This window comes from Mytilus galloprovincialis, chromosome 8 (assembly GCF_965363235.1).
Source record: "Mytilus galloprovincialis chromosome 8, xbMytGall1.hap1.1, whole genome shotgun sequence".
In the NCBI taxonomy this organism is placed as follows: Eukaryota; Metazoa; Mollusca; class Bivalvia; order Mytilida; family Mytilidae; genus Mytilus; species Mytilus galloprovincialis.
This window is the reverse complement of record NC_134845.1, coordinates 81,972,045-81,984,851: the sequence shown is the minus strand read 5'-3', so window position 1 is coordinate 81,984,851 and position 12,807 is coordinate 81,972,045. Positions and strand designations below refer to the sequence as shown.

Below are 12,807 nucleotides of genomic sequence, written 5' to 3'. Positions count from 1 at the left end.
ACAGACTAAAAACTCGAGTTACACATAAGGGCTTCTAGAAACTTCCGTGTAGACTGTTAACATTTATAGAGACAGTTCTTTCAGCTAAAACACTTTAATTATTGATTTAACATTACATTTATATCATTTTTGTGGGGAAATAATCACATTTGTTTTATTTTTTAGACAAAAGATATCAAGTTTTGATGAAAAAGGAAGGAAGGAGGAAAAATGGACCAAAACAGACCAAAACAGACCTTCAAATGAACTCTAAAAGGTGCAATAAAATTGTTTATCATCTAAAAGTTGTCTTTTGTATTCTATTTAATTGTTTGAATGCATAGATCATGAGTTTTTGATCAGATATTAGTCAACACTGCATTTTATAATGATACACTGAAATTTGGATTTGTCGAAGAAATAAGACTGAAATTGCCGTAGGATATGGCCTTACATTATAGTGATTTTCTCTGAAACTATAGATCTGACTGAGACAAAACTTGGCAGTTATGCTTGAAATAACTTGCAATTGGAGGGAAAAAAATTACATTAAGTTTATTTGACATTTAGGTGTTCTTTAGGTGTAATACCACCAAATCATGATACGCCACATCCGGTTGCATACGAAAGTAGGTCTAAAAAAATATTCCCTTGAATTTGACAGTTGTAGAAAATTAACCCTGCATTTCAATGCACTTAAATTTTTCTGAGTCATAAACATGTATGTTGGGTGTCTGAAAGCATCATTCTTTTTTTATTTGATGGTCTTATAAAATATTTTGGAAAGTTAAGGTTACATAGTTGCCAAAGCAGGTAACCAGTAAATAACCTGGTAAAAATGTGATTGTTTACTTCCGGTGCAGGTTACTTTCTTATATGCAATGAAATGTAGTGTGAAATTTTCACTGTAGCACTGGAAAGGATTAAACTTTATTCATGCAAAGTATTTCTTTGGTTGAAATAAAGGTAAATTCTGTACATTTTTTTTAAAAGTACCAATTTAACAAAGACTAATAGGGAAAAATCAATGGTGGTATTACACCTATTTAGGGAAACTACATGTGCACTCGTGACCTTATTGTACTTTCATTTTTAAAAGTTATTAATAAACCAGTTCATACATTGTAAACATGGACTATTCGGAATGGATTGAGACACAGAAAGCACGTTTGAGGTAAAATTGCCTTGAAATGGGGGTTTACGGGTGTTTTCTAAGTCAAATGGGTGGACAGACAAAGCTGTATTTAGTTTACTGTGTTAAATTTTAAATAATACCCTAACAGTTTTGTTTATACAACATGTGAATTTTTTATTTCAGTGTTCACATGTTCTGAAGAGCATTCTGTTGAAAAATCTTATATGTGAATTGGTCTGCAGATGACACTTCAGCATTAAAGTAAGTATCAACTATCATCATGTTTTTTGTGTTTTTTTTGGCCGCAAAAGTTTACAATTTGCCATTGTGCCATCTACATTTTGCACAGACAATAAATCATCTAAACACTTATTTGCCCTGGATTTATACACATCAGAATCCAGTCTCACATACTTAAACTTTATAATTCTTACCAATTATTTTTTGTACCAGCATTCCAAGGGACATAACCCTTTTTTAAAACATTTTGAGGTATTTTTTATTACTCTTTCTCCCCATTTTCTAATGTAAAATACAAGAAAGTGGACACTTTGTGTAAATCTATTAGAAATATACTGTTATGAGTAAATAAAAAGACTTTGATACCAGTAACAATAAATGGTTGACTGAAAGGGAACCGTTATTTGTCACACTAGGCGAACAGACTAAAAACTCGAGTTACACATAAGGGCTTCTAGAAACTTCCGTGTAGACTGTTAACATTTATAGAGACAGTTCTTTCAGCTAAAACACTTTAATTATTGATTTAACATTACATTTATATCATTTTTGTGGGGAAATAATCACATTTGTTTTATTTTTTAGACAAAAGATATCAAGTTTTGATGAAAAAGGAAGGAAGGAGGAAAAATGGACCAAAACAGACCAAAACAGACCTTCAAATGAACTCTAAAAGGTGCAATAAAATTGTTTATCATCTAAAAGTTGTCTTTTGTATTCTATTTAATTGTTTGAATGCATAGATCATGAGTTTTTGATCAGATATTAGTCAACACTGCATTTTATAATGATACACTGAAATTTGGATTTGTCGAAGAAATAAGACTGAAATTGCCGTAGGATATGGCCTTACATTATAGTGATTTTCTCTGAAACTATAGATCTGACTGAGACAAAACTTAACAGTTATGCTTGAAATAACTTGCAATTGGAGGGAAAAAAATTACATTAAGTTTATTTGACATTTAGGTGTTCTTTAGGGAAACTACATGTGCACTCGTGACCTTATTGTACTTTCATTTTTAAAAGTTATTAATAAACCAGTTCATACATTGTAAACATGGACTATTCGGAATGGATTGAGACACAGAAAGCACGTTTGAGGTAAAATTGCCTTGAAATGGGGGTTTACGGGTGTTTTCTAAGTCAAATGGGTGGACAGACAAAGCTATATTTAGTTTACTGTGTTAAATTTTAAATAATACCCTAACAGTTTTGTTTATACAACATGTGAATTTTTTATTTCAGTGTTCACATGTTCTGAAGAGCATTCTGTTGAAAAATCTTATATGTGAATTGGTCTGCAGATGACACTTCAGCATTAAAGTAAGTATCAACTATCATCATGTTTTTTGTGTTTTTTTTGGCCGCAAAAGTTTACAATTTGCCATTGTGCCATCTACATTTTGCACAGACAATAAATCATCTAAACACTTATTTGCCCTGGATTTATACACATCAGAATCCAGTCTCACATACTTAAACTTTATAATTCTTACCAATTATTTTTTGTACCAGCATTCCAAGGGACATAACCCTTTTTTAAAACATTTTGAGGTATTTTTTATTACTCTTTCTCCCCATTTTCTAATGTAAAATACAAGAAAGTGGACACTTTGTGTAAATCTATTAGAAATATACTGTTATGAGTAAATAAAAAGACTTTGATACCAGTAACAATAAATGGTTGACTGAAAGGGAACCGTTATTTGTCACACTAGGCGAACAGACTAAAAACTCGAGTTACACATAAGGGCTTCTAGAAACTTCCGTGTAGACTGTTAACATTTATAGAGACAGTTCTTTCAGCTAAAACACTTTAATTATTGATTTAACATTACATTTATATCATTTTTGTGGGGAAATAATCACATTTGTTTTATTTTTTAGACAAAAGATATCAAGTTTTGATGAAAAAGGAAGGAAGGAGGAAAAATGGACCAAAACAGACCAAAACAGACCTTCAAATGAACTCTAAAAGGTGCAATAAAATTGTTTATCATCTAAAAGTTGTCTTTTGTATTCTATTTAATTGTTTGAATGCATAGATCATGAGTTTTTGATCAGATATTAGTCAACACTGCATTTTATAATGATACACTGAAATTTGGATTTGTCGAAGAAATAAGACTGAAATTGCCGTAGGATATGGCCTTACATTATAGTGATTTTCTCTGAAACTATAGATCTGACTGAGACAAAACTTAACAGTTATGCTTGAAATAACTTGCAATTGGAGGGAAAAAAATTACATTAAGTTTATTTGACATTTAGGTGTTCTTTAGGGAAACTACATGTGCACTCGTGACCTTATTGTACTTTCATTTTTAAAAGTTATTAATAAACCAGTTCATACATTGTAAACATGGACTATTCGGAATGGATTGAGACACAGAAAGCACGTTTGAGGTAAAATTGCCTTGAAATGGGGGTTTACGGGTGTTTTCTAAGTCAAATGGGTGGACAGACAAAGCTATATTTAGTTTACTGTGTTAAATTTTAAATAATACCCTAACAGTTTTGTTTATACAACATGTGAATTTTTTATTTCAGTGTTCACATGTTCTGAAGAGCATTCTGTTGAAAAATCTTATATGTGAATTGGTCTGCAGATGACACTTCAGCATTAAAGTAAGTATCAACTATCATCATGTTTTTTGTGTTTTTTTTGGCCGCAAAAGTTTACAATTTGCCATTGTGCCATCTACATTTTGCACAGACAATAAATCATCTAAACACTTATTTGCCCTGGATTTATACACATCAGAATCCAGTCTCACATACTTAAACTTTATAATTCTTACCAATTATTTTTTGTACCAGCATTCCAAGGGACATAACCCTTTTTTAAAACATTTTGAGGTATTTTTTATTACTCTTTCTCCCCATTTTCTAATGTAAAATACAAGAAAGTGGACACTTTGTGTAAATCTATTAGAAATATACTGTTATGAGTAAATAAAAAGACTTTGATACCAGTAACAATAAATGGTTGACTGAAAGGGAACCGTTATTTGTCACACTAGGCGAACAGACTAAAAACTCGAGTTACACATAAGGGCTTCTAGAAACTTCCGTGTAGACTGTTAACATTTATAGAGACAGTTCTTTCAGCTAAAACACTTTAATTATTGATTTAACATTACATTTATATCATTTTTGTGGGGAAATAATCACATTTGTTTTATTTTTTAGACAAAAGATATCAAGTTTTGATGAAAAAGGAAGGAAGGAGGAAAAATGGACCAAAACAGACCAAAACAGACCTTCAAATGAACTCTAAAAGGTGCAATAAAATTGTTTATCATCTAAAAGTTGTCTTTTGTATTCTATTTAATTGTTTGAATGCATAGATCATGAGTTTTTGATCAGATATTAGTCAACACTGCATTTTATAATGATACACTGAAATTTGGATTTGTCGAAGAAATAAGACTGAAATTGCCGTAGGATATGGCCTTACATTATAGTGATTTTCTCTGAAACTATAGATCTGACTGAGACAAAACTTAACAGTTATGCTTGAAATAACTTGCAATTGGAGGGAAAAAAATTACATTAAGTTTATTTGACATTTAGGTGTTCTTTAGGTGTAATACCACCAAATCATGATACGCCACATCCGGTTGCATACGAAAGTAGGTCTAAAAAAATATTCCCTTGAATTTGACAGTTGTAGAAAATTAACCCTGCATTTCAATGCACTTAAATTTTTCTGAGTCATAAACATGTATGTTGGGTGTCTGAAAGCATCATTCTTTTTTTATTTGATGGTCTTATAAAATATTTTGGAAAGTTAAGGTTACATAGTTGCCAAAGCAGGTAACCAGTAAATAACCTGGTAAAAATGTGATTGTTTACTTCCGGTGCAGGTTACTTTCTTATATGCAATGAAATGTAGTGTGAAATTTTCACTGTAGCACTGGAAAGGATTAAACTTTATTCATGCAAAGTATTTCTTTGGTTGAAATAAAGGTAAATTCTGTACATTTTTTTTAAAAGTACCAATTTAACAAAGACTAATAGGGAAAAATCAATGGTGGTATTACACCTGTAGAAGGTTTATAGTTTCTGCGAGTCAGGTTATTTGAGAGAAGTACATGTAGAAGGTTTATAGTTTCTGCGAGTCTGGTTATTTGAGAGAAATACATGTAGAAAGTCTATTGTTTCTGCGAGTCTGGTTATTCGAGAGAAATATATGTAGAAGGTCTATTGTTTCTGCGAGTCTGGTGATTCGAGAGAAATACACATAGAAGGTCTATTGTTTCTGCGAGTCTGATTATTCGAGAGAAATACATGTACACGTAGAAGGTCTATTGTTTCTGCGAGTCTGGTTATTCGAAAAAACTACACATAGAAGGTCTATTGTTTCTGCGAGTCTGATTATTCGAGAGAAATACATGTGCACGTAGAAGGTCTATTGTTTCTGCGAGTCTGGTTATTCGGGAGAAATACATGTAGAAGGTTTATAGTATCTGCGTGTCTTGTTATTTGAGAGAAATACATGTAGAAGGTCTATTGTTTCTGCGAGTCTGGTGATTCGAGAGAAATACATGTAGAGGGTCTATTGTTTCTGCGAGTCTGGTTATTCGGGAGAAATACATGTACACGTAGAAGGTCTATTGTTTCTGCGAGTCTGGTTATTCGAAAGAAACAGATGTAGAAGGTCTATTGTTTCTGCGAATCTGATTATTCGAGAGAAATACATATACACGTAGAATGTCTATTGTTTCTACGAGTCTGGTTATTTGAGAGAAATACATGTAGAAGGTTTATAGTATCTGCGTGTCTTGTTATTTGAGAGAAATACATGTAGAAGGTCTATTGTTTCTGCGAGTCTGGTGATTCGAGAGAAATACATGTAGAGGGTCTATTGTTTCTGCGAGTCGGGTTATTCGGGAGAAATACATGTACACGTAGAAGGTCTATTGTTTCTGCGAGTTTGGTTATTCGAAAGAAACACATGTAGAAGGTGTATTGTTTCTGCGAGTTTAGTTATAAGAGAAAAATACATGTAGAAGGTTTATTGTTTCTGCGAGTCTGGTTATTCAGGAGGATTACACTTAAACGTAGAAGGTCTATTGTTTATGTGAGTCTGGTTATTCGAGAGAAATACATGTAGAAGGTCATTGTTTCTGCGAGTTTGGTTTTTGAAGAAAAATACATGTAGAAGGTCTATTATTTCTGCGAGTCTAGTTATTCAAGTAAACTACACGTAGAAGGTCTATTATTTCTACGAGTCTGGTTATTTGAGAGAAATACATGTAGAAGGTTTATAGTATCGGCGTGTCTTGTTATTTGAGAGAAATACATGTAGAAGGTCTATTGTTTCTGAGAGTCTAGTTATTCGAGAGAAACACATATAGAAGGTATATTGTTTCTGCGAGTCTGGTTATTCGAGAAAAATATATGTACACGTAGAAGGTCTATTGTTTCTGAGAGTTTGGTTTTTCGAGAAAAATACATGTAGAAGGTATAATAATAATAATAATAATATATTTATTTAAAGAGAGTAGCTCATTTGGATTAAACCAATTTGCAATAAGGCTCTCTACATATACAATGTTAACAATATGAATAAAAAAATAATTAATCTACTATTACACACATGTAAACAATAGACGTATATAAAGTAATATAACAACAACAACAAAAACAACTATGGTATAAATTGTGGCTTAACTTATAAATTCAACACTTTTAAAAATAAAATGACTTGTAAGAGTTTTTCTATGCATATTTACTTTTTGATTTTTTAATTTCACTGGACAGTGAATTCCACACTTTTAGACCACTAAAAGAAAAACTTGATTTGTATAATTCTGTATGTGATTTAGGGACAATAAAATTATCCGATGATGAAAGCCGAGTATTGTACGATTGTTTACTACTTGTAGGCACAATAAGATTGGATAAATATTTTGGTGCCAGTTGGTGTTTTGATTTATACATTAATAATGATTTTTTGTAAAATATTCTCTTAGTAACAGGAATAATTCCAGATTCCTTAAATAGTTCAATAGATGGTTTACGAATATCGTGTTCGTTTAAAATAATTCTAGCTGCCCTTTTTTGCAATTTTAGTAAACTGTCAACTAAAAACTTACAGTTACAGTTTCCCCATACTGAACAACAGTAATCCAAATGCGGAAGAATATACGCATTGTAAAATAGAATTCGTGCATTGTGATTCAAGTATTTCTTGATTCTTTTTAATAAAGCTAATGAAGAATTAACTATTTTGATTATATGATTAATTTGATCATACCAAGAAAGAGTTTTGTCAACAAAAATACCTAGGACTTTTTCACAGTGACTTTCATTAATCTTTTGGCCATTAATCACAGACAGTTTTTGTTTTGAACCTATACACATTGTCTTAGTTTTATACATGTAATACATGTAAAAAGTCTATTGTTTCTGAGAGTTTGGTTATTAGAGAGAAATACATGTAAAAGGTCTATTGTTTCTGCGACTCTGATTATTCGACAGAAATACATATAGAAGGTCTATTGTTTCTGCGAGTCTAGTAATTCGAGAGAAATACATGTAGAAGGTCTATTGTTTCTACGAGTCTGGTTATTCGAGAAAAATATATGTTCACGTAGAAGGTCTATTGTTTCTGCGAGTCTTGTTATTTGAGAGAAATACATGTAGAGGGTCTATTGTTTCTGCGTGTCTGGTTATTTGAATGAAATACACGTAGAAGGACTATTGTTCCTGCGAGTCTGGTTATTCGAGAGAAATACATGTAGAAGGTCTATTGTGTCTGCGAGTTTAGTTATTAGAGAAAAATACATGTAGAAGGTTTATTGTTTCTGCAGTCTGGTAATTCGAGAATATTACATGTATAAGGTCTATTGTTTCTGCGAGTCTGGTTATTCGAGAAAACTACATGTAGAAGGTCTATTGTTTCTGCGAGTCTGGTTATTCGAGAAAAATATATGTACAAGTAGAAGGTCTATTGTTTCTGTGAGTCTGGTTATGCGAGAGAAACACATGTAGAAGGTCTATTGTTTCTGTATGTTTAGTTATTAGAGAAAAATACATGTAGAAGGTCTATTGTTTCTGCGAGTCTGGTTATTCAGGAGGATTACATGTACACGTAGAAGGTCTATTGTTTATGTGAGTCTGCTTAATCGAGAGAAATACATATAGGAGGTCTATTGTTTCTGCGAGTCTGGTTATTCAAGAGAATACATGTAGATGGTTTATTGTTTCTACGAGTCTGGTTATTCGAGAGAAATAAATGTAGAAGGTCTAATATTTCTGCGAGTCTAGTTATTTGATAGCAATACATGTAGGGGATCTATAGTTTCTGCGAGTCTGGTTATTCGGGAGAAATACATGTAGAAGGTTTATTGTTTCTGCAGTCTGGTAATTCGAGAATATTACATGTAAAAGGTCTATTGTTTCTGCGAGTCTGGTTATTCGAGAGAAACACATGTAGAAGGTCTATTGTTTCTGCGAGTTTAGTTATTAGAGAAAAATACATGTAGAAGGTCTATTGTTTCTGCGAGTCTGGTTATTAGAGAAAAATACATGTAGAAGGTCTATTGTTTCTGCGAGTCTGGTTATTCAGGAGGATTACATGTTCACGTAGAAGGTCTATTGTTTATGTGAGTCTGGTTATTCGAGAGAAACACATGAATAAGATCATTGTTTCTGTGAGTTTGGTTATTAGAGAAAAATACATGTAAAAGGTCTATTGTTTCTGCGAGTCTAATATTCGAGAGACATACATGTAGAAGGTCTATTTTTTTTTGCGACTCTGATTTTTCGAGAGAAATACATGTAGAAGGTCTAATGTTCCTACGAATCTGGATATTCGAGAAAAATACATGTAGAAGGTTTATTATTTTTGCCAGTCTGGTTATTCGATATAAATACATGTAGAAGGTCTCTTGTTTCTGCAAGTCTGTTTATTTGAGAAAAATACATGTACAGTTGGGTGCAGACCAAGCATTACATAAAGTAAACGCAAGTTAACGCCGCGTGCACATATTTCGTTAGTTAACTTCAAATCTCCCGTTTACTAGTAAACGCACGTTTACTATAATTACGTTAACGTGGTCGAAATGGAAATTTCTAATGTCTACCCTAGTAAACGGGCGTTTACTATGTGTCCGTTTAGTCAGTAGTAAACGGGCGTTTACTTCAGAATTCTTCAAATTTATTTTTACGTGCACTTAAAAGTAAACGGGCGTTTAGTACAGATTTCACAAGTGTATTTTTACGTGCACTTGAAAGTAAACGCACGTTTACTTTTCGCGTTAACTGATTGGGTAAATTTAGAAATAAACTTCAAGTTCATTTGCACATTTATTTTATAAAAGCGACCTTTAGTCTTTATATTTCACGTATATGTGTTTCAAACCAGAACAATTCAAAAACTCTTTAAATTCGAAATATTAAATTACACAAAATCACTTTCATAAAGTCCATTAACTTTACTGATTGGCAGATTTTCTATATTTTCCTTTCAAAAGTTACATGTGCAAATATCGATACGGAAAGAAAGGTGATCCGAGACATCGGGAGAATTTTTTTATATGATGGGATATAAACATCATGGTTTACGTTGTTTCGTTCCCCGTTTATAATTGTCTCTTCGAATTCCAACTATAACTCGGTGTATTTAATACATTAATTTTTAATCGAAATTCACCTTGTTTGCCTTGGATTAACATGATAAGATTCTGTTTTGACAAATGATAAAAAAAAACGTAAATTGAACAGTATATTGAAAGGGATATCAATAAAGTGTAATATAAGTATGTTCATTTGTACCATCTCGTCAATTAAAATGTTCAAATATTGCTATCTTTACATGGATATATAACTCATTTACTATGCGGCTATATAAATTTACATAATAGAATGCTTATATGGTCAGTTTTGGTGGTTGTGGACAAATAATTTTATTATATGAGTCAGTCTGAGGTATGAAAACTACTGAATTTTGTTTACGAGTCAATATTTTGAATAAAAAAAGTACATGCTGGCACTCTAAATTGATGCGAACAAATTTTTTTAGTCAAAATATTCAAATATTGCTACCTATTTTCTTATACAATCAATCCTTACATGAAAATATAGCTCATTTACTATGCGGCTATATAGATTTACATAAGCAAATGCTTATATGGTCAGTTTTGGTTGTTGAGGACAAATAATTTTATTATATGAGTCAGTCTGAGGTATGAAAACTACTGAATTTTGTTTACGATTCAATATTTTGTATAAAAAAAGGACATGCTGGCACTCTAAATTGATGCGAACAAATTTTTTTAGTCATAATATTCAAATATTGCTACCTATTTTCTTATACAATCAATCCTTACATGAAAATATAGCTCATTTACTATGCGGCTATATAGATTTACATAAGTAAATGCTTATATGGTCAGTTTTGGTTGTTGAGGACAAATAATTTTATTATATGAGTCAGTCTGAGGTATGAAAACTACTGAATTTTGTTTACGATTCAATATTTTGTATAAAAAAAGGACATGATGGCACTCTAAATTGATGCGAACAAAATTTTTTAGTCATAATATTCAAATATTGCTACCTATTTTCTTATACAATCAATCCTTACATGAAAATATAGCTCACTTACTATGCGGCTATATAGATTTACATAAGTAAATGCTTATATGGTCAATTTTGGTTGTTGAGGACAAATAATTTTATTATATGAGTCAGTCTGAGGTATGAAAACTACTGAATTTTGTTTACGATTCAATATTTTGTATAAAAAAAGGACATGATGGCACTCTAAATTGATGCGAACAAAATTTTTTAGTCATAATATTCAAATATTGCTACCTATTTTCTTATACAATCAATCCTTACATGAAAATATAGCTCATTTACTATGCGGCTATATAGATTTACATAAGCAAATGCTTATATGGTCAGTTTTGGTTGTTGAGGACAAATAATTTTATTATATGAGTCAGTCTGAGGTATGAAAACTACTGAATTTTGTTTACGATTCAATATTTTGTATAAAAAAAGGACATGATGGCACTCTAAATTGATGCGAACAAAATTTTTTGGTCATAATATTCAAATATTGCTACCTATTTTCTTATGCAATCAATCCTTACATGAAAATATAACTCATTTACTATGCGGCTATATAGATTTACATAATAAAATGCTTATATGGTCAGTTTTGGTTGTTGCGGACAAATAATTTTATTATATGAGTCAGTCTGAGGTATGAAAACTACTGAATTTTGTTTACGATTCAATATTTTAAATAAAAAAAGGACATGCTGGCACTCTAAATTGATGGGAACAAATTTTTTTAATCATAATATTCAAATATTACTTCCTTTTTTATTATACAATCAATCCTTACTTGAAAATATAACTCATTTACTATGCAGCTATATAGATTAACATACTAAAATGCTTATATGGTCAGTTTTGGTTGTTGTGGACAAATAATTTTATTATATGAGTCAGTCTGAGGTATGAAAACTACTGAATTTTGTTTACGATTCAATATTTTGTATAAAAAAGTACATGCTGGCACTCTAAATTGATGCGAACAGAATTTTTTAGTCATAATATTCAAATATTGCTACCTATTTTCTTATACAATCAATCCTTACATGAAAATATAACTCATTTACTATGCGGCTATATAGATTTACATAATAAAATGCTTATATGGTCAGTTTTGGTTGTTGCGGACAAATAATTTTATTATATGAGTCAGTCTGAGGTATGAAAACTACTGAATTTTGTTTACGATTCAATATTTTAAATAAAAAAAGGACATGCTGGCACTCTAAATTGATGGGAACAAAATTTTTTTAATCATAATATTCAAATATTACTTCCTTTTTTATTATACAATCAATCCTTACTTGAAAATATAACTCATTTACTATGCAGCTATATAGATTTACATACTAGAATGCTTATATGGTCAGTTTTGGTTGTTGTGGACAAATAATTTTATTATATGAGTCAGTCTGAGGTATGAAAACTACTGAATTTTGTTTACGAGTCAATATTTTGAATAAAAAAAGTACATGCTGGCACTCTAAATTGATGCGAACAAATTTTTTTAGTCATAATATTCAAATATTGCTACCTATTTTCTTATACAATCAATCCTTACATGAAAATATAGCTCATTTACTATGCGGCTATATAGATTTACATAAGCAAATGCTTATATGGTCAGTTTTGGTTGTTGTGGACAAATAATTTTATTATATGAGTCAGTCTGAGGTATGAAAACTACTGAATTTGGTTTACGATTCAATATTTTGAATAAAAAAGGACATGCTGGCACTCTAAATTGATGAGAACAAAATTTTTTAGTCATAATATTCAAATATTGCTACCTATTTTCTCATACAATAAATCCTTACATGAAAATATAACTCATTTACTCTGTGGCTATATAGATTTACATAATAAAATGC

At 31.1% G+C, this 12,807-nt stretch overlaps 1 protein-coding gene and 1 long non-coding RNA gene across 2 annotated transcripts in view; one reads left to right on the top strand and one right to left on the bottom strand.

Moving 5' to 3' along the window:
- Positions 1 to 12,807, bottom strand: part of LOC143043574 (uncharacterized) — a 58,317-nt gene that overhangs the window by 14,667 nt on the left and 30,843 nt on the right. The gene's annotated exons all lie outside the window — the stretch shown is intronic.
- LOC143042667 (uncharacterized) lies at positions 1,292 to 4,671 on the top strand. The gene is made up of 6 exons (XR_012968078.1): positions 1,292 to 1,375; positions 1,940 to 2,030; positions 2,603 to 2,680; positions 3,245 to 3,335; positions 3,908 to 3,985; positions 4,550 to 4,671. It is a non-coding gene; the product is annotated as an uncharacterized LOC143042667 (long non-coding RNA).